Source organism: Microcaecilia unicolor, chromosome 2 (assembly GCF_901765095.1).
Source record: "Microcaecilia unicolor chromosome 2, aMicUni1.1, whole genome shotgun sequence".
Classification (NCBI taxonomy): Eukaryota; Metazoa; Chordata; class Amphibia; order Gymnophiona; family Siphonopidae; genus Microcaecilia; species Microcaecilia unicolor.
This window is the reverse complement of record NC_044032.1, coordinates 312750334-312760269: the sequence shown is the minus strand read 5'-3', so window position 1 is coordinate 312760269 and position 9936 is coordinate 312750334. Positions and strand designations below refer to the sequence as shown.

General features: G+C 42.6%; 1 pseudogene; it reads right to left on the bottom strand.

The window, feature by feature from the left end:
• Positions 1 to 720: 720 nt before the first annotated feature.
• On the bottom strand, positions 721 to 1547 carry LOC115462437 (annotated as a pseudogene).
• Positions 1548 to 9936: the final 8389 nt, after the last annotated feature.

Here is a 9936-nt window from a genome sequence, read left to right as displayed (position 1 = left end):
CATAAGTATTGCCATACTGGGAAAGACCAAAGGTCCATCGAGCCCAGCATCCTGTTTCCAACAGTGGCCAATCCGGTCACAAATACCCGGCAAGATCCCAAAAATGTACAAAACATTTTATACTGCTTATCCCAGAAATAGTGGATTTTCCCCAAGTCCATTTAATAATGGTCAATGGACTTTTCCTTTAGCAAGCCGTCCAAAACTTTTTAAAATTCCGCTAAACTAACCGCCTTTACCACATTCTCTGGCAACGAATTCCAGAGTTTAATTACATGTTGAGTGAAGAAAACTTTTCTCTGATTCATTTTTAAATTTACTACATTGTAGCTTCATCGCATGCCCCCTAGTCCTAGTATTTTTGGAAAGCGTGAACAGACGCTTTACATCTACCCGTTGAAATCCACTCATTATTTTATAGACCTCCCCTCAGCCGCCTTTTCTCCAAGCTGAAGAGCCCTAGCCGCTTTAGCCTTTCCTCATAGGGAAGTCATCCCATCCCCTTTATCATTTTTGTCGCCCTTCTCTGCACCTTTTCTAATTGCACTATATATTTTTTGAGATGCGGCGACCAGAATTGAACACAATATTCGAGGTGCGGTCGCACCATGGAGTGATACAAAGGCATTATAATGTCCTCATTTTTGTTTTCCATTCCTTTCCTTTTTTTTAATGTATATAAATATTTTATTTTACAAAAAGGAGAAAAAACATAGCATATTATGACTCAATGCATTTTTGCTCTAGTGGTTGCAGATGTCGTCAAATTACTAATTCTCCAGTGCTCTTCGGGTAAGTGTCTGACATTTCTTCTTCTGTTGGAATATAACAGTGGCAGTTTCAATGGTTGCATTCTTTTTTTTTTGAAAATAACTTTATTATTAGAAGAAAAGACATGTAACATTTGAACATCACATTCCGGCTCATTGAAGCCAACTATTTCCAATATCTAGCAGCCGATAATAACCTATGAGTACAATGAATACATTGACTACATATGTGTCAGCTAACAAACCTTATTGTATAACCTTAACATAATACAACTTTCAAAATGAGGCCATTTTAAACATATATATATCTCCTCTGCCTTTCCCTCTAACTGATCAAATGTTTAATCTGTATCAGCTTTGAATTAACAGAAGGGATATTCTTGTGCACCACTGGTTGATGTGCTTTATCTAATCCAAGGTCGTGCACGATTTTTTTTCCCAATAAGGACGACTAATTACAGTCTTAATTCTGGTAATGAGATGCATTTTATGAGGTTGCTGTGGATCGCCTCCATACTTTGCATGATCAGAAGGGTGAGGCTGGAACACCTCATCTGGAACATGTGGTTTGGTGTACTTGGAGCGAATCCACCCAGTCCATGTTAGTGGCACCACACCATGCTCTTGCAAATTCTTTAATCCAACTGTGTGTATCTGAACAATTCTGTTTAATGCAGCCATTAGGTTTCTCCCACAGCAACTTCTCTAAATTTGCATAATTTTTAAAACAACAAATTCTGCCATCCGGGATCCGACCTCAGGAAATTTGAGGCCCAACAGGAGCTTTCCATTCCTTTCCTAATAATACCTAACATTCTATTTGCTTTCTTAGCTGCAGTAGCACACTGAGCAGGAGGTTTCAACGTATCATCAACGACGACACCTAGATTCCTTTCTTGGTCCGTGACTCCTGACGTGGAACCTTGCATGACATAGCAATAATTCGGGTTCCTCTTTTCCACATGCATCACTTTGCACTTGCTCACATTAAACGTCATCTGCCATTTAGATGCCCAGTCTCCCAGTCTTGTAAGGTCCGCTTGTAATTTTTCACAATCTTCCAGCGATTTAACGACTTTGAATAACTTTGTCTTATCAGCAAATTTATTTACCTCACTAGTTACTCCCATCTCTAGGTAATTTATAAATATGTTAAAAAGCAGCGGTCCTAGCACAGAGCCCTGGGGGACCTCACTAACTACACTTCTCCATTGAGAATACTGACCATTTAACCCTACTCTCTGTTTTCTATCTTTTAACCAGTTTTTAATCCACAATAGAACACTACCTCCTATCCCATGACTCTCCAATTTCCTCTGGAGTCTTTCATGAGGTACTTTGTCAAACGCCTTCTGAAAATCCAGATACACAATATCAACCGGCTCACCTTTATCCACATGTTTGTTCACCCCTTCAAAGAAATGTAGTAGATTGGTGAGGCAAGATTTCCCTTCACTAAATCCATGTTGACTTTCGGCCTTATTTTCGAAAGTGATGGGCACCCATATGGGTACCCATATTTCGACCCAAATCGGGAGATGGGCGCTCATCTCGCAAAGGTGCCCAAATCGGTATAATCGAAAGCCGATTTTAGGCGCCTGCAACTGCACTCCGTTGCGGAAACGGCCAAAGTTGACGGGGGCGTGTCAGAGGTGTGGTGAAGGCGAGACTGGGGCGTGTTTATCGGCTGAGCAGAGATGGGCGCCTTCGACCGATAATCGAAAAAAATGGGCGAGAATTTAGGTCACTTTTTTTTAACCCTTTTAGTGCCCTAAATGACCAGGTGACCACCGGAGGGAATCGGGGATGACCACCTCTGACTCTCCCAGTGGCCACTAACCCCCTCCCACCAAAAAAAAAAACAACTTTAACAACTTTTTTTGCCACCCTGTATGCCAGCCTCAAATGTCATACCCAGCTCCATCACAGCAGTTGTTAGTGGGTGCAGTGGACTTCAGGCAGGTGGACCCAGGCCCTTCCCCCCCCCTACCTGTTACACTTGTGGTGGTTAATGTTGAGCCCTCCAAAACCCCCCAAAACCCACTGTACCCACATGTAGGTGCCCCCCTTCACCCCTTAGGGCTATGGTAATAGTAACATAGTAGATGACGGCAGAAAAAGACCTGCGCGGTCCATCCAGTCTGCCCAACAAGATAAACTCACATGTGCTACTTTTTGTGTATACCTTATCTTGATTTGTACCTGTCCTTTTCCGGGCACAGACTGTATAAGTCTGCCCAGCACTATCCCCGCCTCCCAATCACCAGCTCCGCCTCCCACCACCGGTTCTGGCACAGACCGTATAAGTCTGCCCAGCACTATCCCCGCCTCCAAACCACCAGTCCCGCCTCCCACCATCGGCTCTGGCACAGACCGTATAAGTCTGCCCAGCACCATCTCCGTCTCCCACCACCGGCTTTGCCACCCAATCTCATCTAAGCTCCTTAGGATCCATTCCTTCTGAGCAGAATTCCTTTATGTTTATCCCACGCATGTTTGAATTCCGTTTCCGTTTCCACCACCTCCCGCAGGAGGGCATTCCAAGCATCCACTACTCTCTCCGTGAAAAAATACTTCCTGACATTTTTCTTGAGTCTGCCCCCCTTCAATCTCATTTCATGTCCTCTCGTTCTACTGCCTTCGCATCTCCGGAAAAGGTTCGTTTGCAGATTAATACCTTTCAAATATTTGAACGTCTGTATCATATCACCCCTGTTTCTCCTTTCCTCCAGAGTCTAATGGTGTAGACTTGTGGGCAGTGGGTTTTGGGGGGGATTTGGGGGGCTCAGCACACAAGGGAAGGGTGCTATGCACCTGGGAGCTATTTTAATTTTTTTTTTAATTTGTAAAAGTGCCCCCTAGGGTGCCCAGTTGGTGTCCTGGCATGTGAGGGGGACCAGTGCACTGCCAATCCTGGCCCCTCCCACGACCCAATGCCTTGGATTTGTTCGTTTTTGAGCTGGGCGCCTTCGGTTTCCATTATTGCTGAAAACCGATAGCGCCCAGCTCAAAAACGCCCAAATCCTAGGCATTAGCCCCGCACAACCCGTATTATCGAAAAAAAGATGGGTTTGTCCCGCCCCTTCGCATGGCCGCCCACGGAGATGGGCACCCACTTTCGATTATGCCCCTCCACGTCTCATTAATCCATGCTTTTGAATATGCTCTGTAATTTTGTTCTTAATAATAGTCTCTACCATTTTGCCCAGCACTGACATCAGACTCACCGGTCTATAATTTCCTGGATCTCCTCTGGAACCTTTTTTAAAAATCGGTGTTACATTGGCCAACCTCCAATCTTCCGGCACCACGCTTGATTTTAAGGATAAATTACATATTTCTAACAATAGCTCCGCAAGCTCATTTTTCAGTTCTATCAGTACTCTGGGATGAATACCATCCGGTCCAGGAGATTTGCTACTCTTCAGTTTGTAGAATTGCCCCATTACATCCTCCAGGTTTACAGAGAATTCATTACGTTTCTCTGACTCGTCAGCTTCTAATACCATTTCCGGCACCGGTATCCCACCCAAATCTTCCTCAGTGAAGACCGAAGCAAAGAATTCATTTAATCTCTCCGCTACGGCTTTGTCTTCCCTGATCGCCCTTTTTACTCCTCGGTTATCTAGCGGTCCAACTGATTCTTTTGCCAGCTTCCTGCTTTTAATATACCTAAAAATTTTTTTACTATGTGTTTTTGCCTCCAACGCAATCTTTTTTTCGAAGTCCCTCTTAGCTTTCCTTATCAGCACTTTGCATCTGACTTGACATTCCTTATGCCGTTTCTTATTATTTTCAGTCAGTTCCTTCTTCCATTTTCTGAAGGATTTTCTTTTAGCTCTAATAGCTTCCTTCACCTCACTATTTAACCACGCCGGCTGTCGTTTGGTCTTCCGTCCTCCTTTTTTAATACATGGAATATATTTGGCCTGGGCTTCCAGGATGGTGTTTTTGAACAGCATCCATGCCTGATGTAAATTTTTTGACCCTCGCAGTCGCTCCTCTAAGTTTTCTTTTCACCGTTCTTCCCATTTTATCATAGTCTCCTTTTTTAAAGTTAAACGCTAACGTATTTGATTTCCTATGTATACTTACTTCAAATCCAATCATATTATGATCACTGTTATCAAGCGGCCCCACCACCATTACCTCCCGCACCAGATCATGCGCTCCACTAAGGATTAAGTCTAGAATTTTTCCTTCTCTCGTCGGTTCCTGTACCTTCTGCTCCATAAAGCTGTCCTTGATTTCATCAAGGAATTTCACCTCCCTAGCGTGTCCCAATGTTACATTTACCCAGTCAATATCAGGGTAATTGAACCATTGCTGGGCAGACTTCTACGGTCCACACCCTGATCGTAACTGATTAGATATGGATGGGTTGGAGTGTAAATTTTAAGGGGCTTTGACATTAGCTTCAGAACTTTTAGTACAAGAACAGTGCTGGGCAGACTTCTATGGTCTGTGCCCTGAGAATGGCAAGGACAAATCAAACTTGGGTATACATATAAGGTATCACAAACCATGTAAAATGAGTTTATCTTGTTGGGCAGACTGGATGGACCGTTCAGGTCTTTATCTACCATCATTTACTATGTTACTATGAGAATGTTATAATGCCTTTGTATCGCTCCATGGTGCGACCGCACCTTGAATATTGTGTTCAATTCTGGTTGCTGCATCTCAAAAAAGATATAGTGGAATTAGAAAAGGTGCAGAGAAGGGTGACAAAAATGATAAAGGGTGAGGAAAGGCTAAAGTGGCTAGGGCTCTTCAGCTTGGAGAAAAGGCGACTGAGGGGAGATATGATAGCGGTCTATAAAATAATGAGTGGAGTTGAACGGGTAGATGTGAAGCGTCTGTTTACGCTTTCCAAAAATATTAGGACTAGGGGGCATGTGATGAAGCTACAATGTAGTAAATTTAAAATGAATCTGAGAAAATGTTTCTGCACTCAACGTGTAATTAAACTCTGGAATTCGTTGCCAGAGAATGTGGTAAAGGCGGTTAGCTTAGTGGAGTTTAAAAAAGGTTTGGTTGGCTTCCTAAAGGAAAAGTCCATAGATTGTTATTAAATGGACTTGAGGAAAATCCACTATTTCTGGGATAAGCAGTATAGAATGTTTTGTACTTTTTTGGGATCTTGCCGGGTATTTGTGACCTGGATTGGCCACTGTTGGAAACAGGATGTTGGGCTTGATGGACCTTTGGTCTTTCCCAGTATGTCAATACTTATGTACTTATAAATATGAAATTGCAGATCTGCTGTTAGTGATATGTAACCTATCATTAAAATCATCCATAGTACCAGAAGATTGAAGGGTGCTTAATATAACACCGATTTTTAAAAAATGGATCTGGGGTGATCTAGGAAATTACAGACCGGTAATCCTGACGTCAGTGTCATGCAAAATAGTGGAAACTATTATAAAGAATAAAATCACTGAACACATAGACAAACGGTTTAATGGGACTAAGTTAACATGGATTCAGCCAAGGGAAGTCTTGCTTCACCAATTTGCTTCAGTTCTTTGTATGCATGAATAAATATGTGGATAAAGGTGAGACGGTTGATGTAGTGTATCTAGATTTTCAGAAAGCTTTAGACAAAGTTCCTCATGAGAGACTCCTGAGAAAATTAAAAACCCATGGGATAGGAGGCAATGTTCTGTTATAGATTAGGAATTGGTTGATGCTTAGAAAACAGAGGGTAGGGTTAAATGGCCAAATCTCTCAGTGGAGGAGGGTGAATAGTGGAGTGCCAAAAAGATCTGTACTGGGACCGGTGCTATTTAACATATTTATTAATGATCTGGAAATGGGAATGACAAGTGAGGTGGTTAAATTTGCAGACAACACAAAAGTATTCAAAGTTGTTAAAACTCAAGCCGAGTGTGAAAAATTGCAGGAAGACCTTAGGAAGTTGGAAGACTGGGCATCCAAATAACAGATGAGATTTAATGTGGACAAGAGCAAAGTGATGCACATTGGAAAGAATAATCCAAATCATAGTTATTTGATGCTAGATTCCACCCTAGGAGTCAGCACCCAAGAAAAAGATCAATGTGTCATCGTGGACAATATACTGAAATCTTCTGCCCAGTATGTGACAGTGGCCTAAAAAGCAAACAGAATGCTAGGAGTTATTAGGAAAGGGATAGAAAATAAGACAAAGAATATTATAATGCCTCTGTATTGCTCCATGGTGTGACCACACCTTGAGGTGTGCAATTCTGGTTGTTGTATCTTTAAAAAGATACAGCATGTCTTCTTTACGTAAATTTCCTCTCTGCAATTGCAGTTACCTTAATTGAGAGGAAGGGGACAACCGGCGATCAGCCGCCGATGGCCAGCGTTTTGTCCCCTGAGCAGCAAGTGCGGGACTGCTGCGCGATGAACTGCCCATAGATGAAAGGGTTGGCGAGTCCTTTGATTAGCGCCGGCAAAGGAGCGTCGATGCTCTTGGACCTGGAAAAAACAACTCCATCGCTCCCAAATTATTCAACCACCATGTCCAAAGGAGTGGAGGAGTGAGTTAGAGGCATATGCTGAAACGGGGGACGTTTACAGCAGAACCCGAATCTGCGGAACCACTCCTAAACACCTAAGAGAAATCAACTTGGAGTTTTTGGCTCCCGTGGAGGTTACATTGAATACCATCTGGAAGGCGCTTCGGGACCTAACGGTGGCAGTAAATAATTTTGTTTCAGATATAATTTTATTAAAGAGTTACATGGACAATTTAACTGAACCCTTTGAGAGTGAAAAATTGATATAACAAATGATTCTACACGAGCAAGAAGTGGTTATGATCTTGAAAATGATAATAGACCAGAAACTTTGAATAATAAAATGAACATTATTATAGATGATTAATATTGAGATTATTGTTTTTCCCAGAGTTCCGGGTATGACTCTTAAAGCTTTCCTCAGAAATATTTCCTTAATTATTACTTTAAAAGGAGTGAAGCATGTGAAGACTGGGATTACTTTAATCAGTGGGATCTGAATTAGCGTCTTAAGTATATGTATTGTTAAATAAGTTCTGGTTTTTAAAAGAGAGAGAATGTAATCAGATGTATTATTTCTAACTAATATTGGACAATAAGTATGTTTTCAATGAAATGATTTGATGTACACCGTATTGGCCTTGAAGAAGCCAACCAGATGATCAATGTGGAATAATGAATTAGATGAGTAATATCTGGGGATAATCAGGTTAATACCACTTTTTTTTTCTGTTTACTGTTTAATTGATCTCCTTGTCTTGTTTCACTCTCCCTATTTAGTGGTCTAAGGAAGAGAATACAATTACCTGACTGAAATAATTCCTATATATTATTTTCTCTGTATTTCTGGCAAGTTGTTTTATCGCTTGTAAAAGTTTAAATGGTTATAAATAAAAATAAAAAAAAAGATATAGCAGAATTAGAAAAAGTTCAAAGAAGGGTGACCAAAATGATTAAGGGGATGGAAAGGCTTAAGAGGTTAGGACTCTTCAGCTTGGAAAAGAGATAGCTGAGGAATGGGATATGATTGAGGTCTACAAAATACTGAGTGATGTAGATGGGTAAATGTAAATCAATTTTTTACTCTTTCAAAAAGTACAAAGACTAGGGGACACTCAAGGAAGTTACATGGTACTACCTTTAAAACGAACAGGAGAAATTATTTTTTTTTACTCAATTAATAGTTAAGCTCTGGAATTCAGTGCCAGAGGGCGTGGTATCAGTGGTTAGTGTATCTGGGTTTAAAATAAGGTTTGGACATTCCTGGAGGAAAAGTCCATAGTTTGCTATTGAGATAGACATGGGGAAGGACCAGTGCTTTTTTTGTGCCGGTACGCATTGGTATGGCGTACCGGCACCTTTTTTCCCCCCGGCAAGTCCTGCACCCTTCCTCTCACTCCCCTACTTACTAATACGTTGGACTCAGCAGCACGAACGGTGCAGCGATTGAGAGAGGCTGGCAGCATCAGAGCTTCTCTCTGTGAGTCCCGCACTCGCAGAGGGAAGCTCCGACGCTGCCAGCCTTTCTCAATCGCTGCACCGTTTGCGCTGCAGAGACCGACGCTGGCAGCCTTTCTATTGCTTCGCTAGCAGGCAATGGAGAAGGAGGACAGGCATGGAGGAGGATGGGCTGGGGGAAGAAGAATCGCTGGACATGGGAGAGGGGAGGGCAGAGGAGAGAGGAGAATCTGACATCGATGGGAGGAGAATCAGACATCGATGGGAGGGAAGGGCAGGGGAGAGAGAAGAATTGCTGGATATTGATGGGATGGGATGGGAGGGCAGGGGAGAGAGGAGAATTGCTGGACATCATGGGAGCGGAGGGCAGGGAAGAGAGAATTGCTGGACACCCGGGAGGGAGTGGAAAACATGAAAAAGGATCTGCGGAAGCTAGAAGAATGGTCTAAGGTTTGGCAATTAAAATTCAATGCGAAGAAATGCAAAGTGATGCACTTAGGGATAGAAATCCACGGGAGACGTATGTGTTAAGCGGTGAGAGTCTGATAGGTACCGACATGGAGAGGGATCTTGGGGTGAAAGTATCTGAGGATCTGAAGGCGATGAAAGTGTGACAAGATGGTGGCCATAAGTAGAAGGTTGCTAGGCTGTATAGAGAGGGGAGTGACCAGCAGAAGAAAAGAGGTTTTAATGCCCCTGTATAAGTCGTTGGTGAGGCCCCACCTGGAGTATTGTGTTCAGTTCTGGAGGCCGTATATTGCTAAGGATGTAAAAAGAATTGAAGCGGTGCAAAGAAAAGCTATGAGAATGGTATGGGATTTGCGTTACTAGACGTATGAGAAGGACTTGCTGACCTGAACATGTATACCCTGAAGGAAAGGAGAAACAGGGGTGATATAATACAGATGTTCAAATATCTGAAAGGTATTAATCCGCAAACAAACCTTTTCCGGAGATGGGAAGGCGGTAGAACTAGAGGGCATGATATGAGACTGAAGGGGGGCAGACTCAGGAAAAATGTCAGGAAGTATTTTTTCATGGAGAGAGTGGTGGATGCTTGGAATGCTCTCCCATGGGAGGTGGTGGAGAGGAAAATGATAACGGAATTCAAACATGCGTGGGATAAACATAAAAGATTCCTGTTCCAAGGGAATGGATCCTCAGAAGCTTAGCCGAGATTGGGTGGCAGAGCCGGTGGT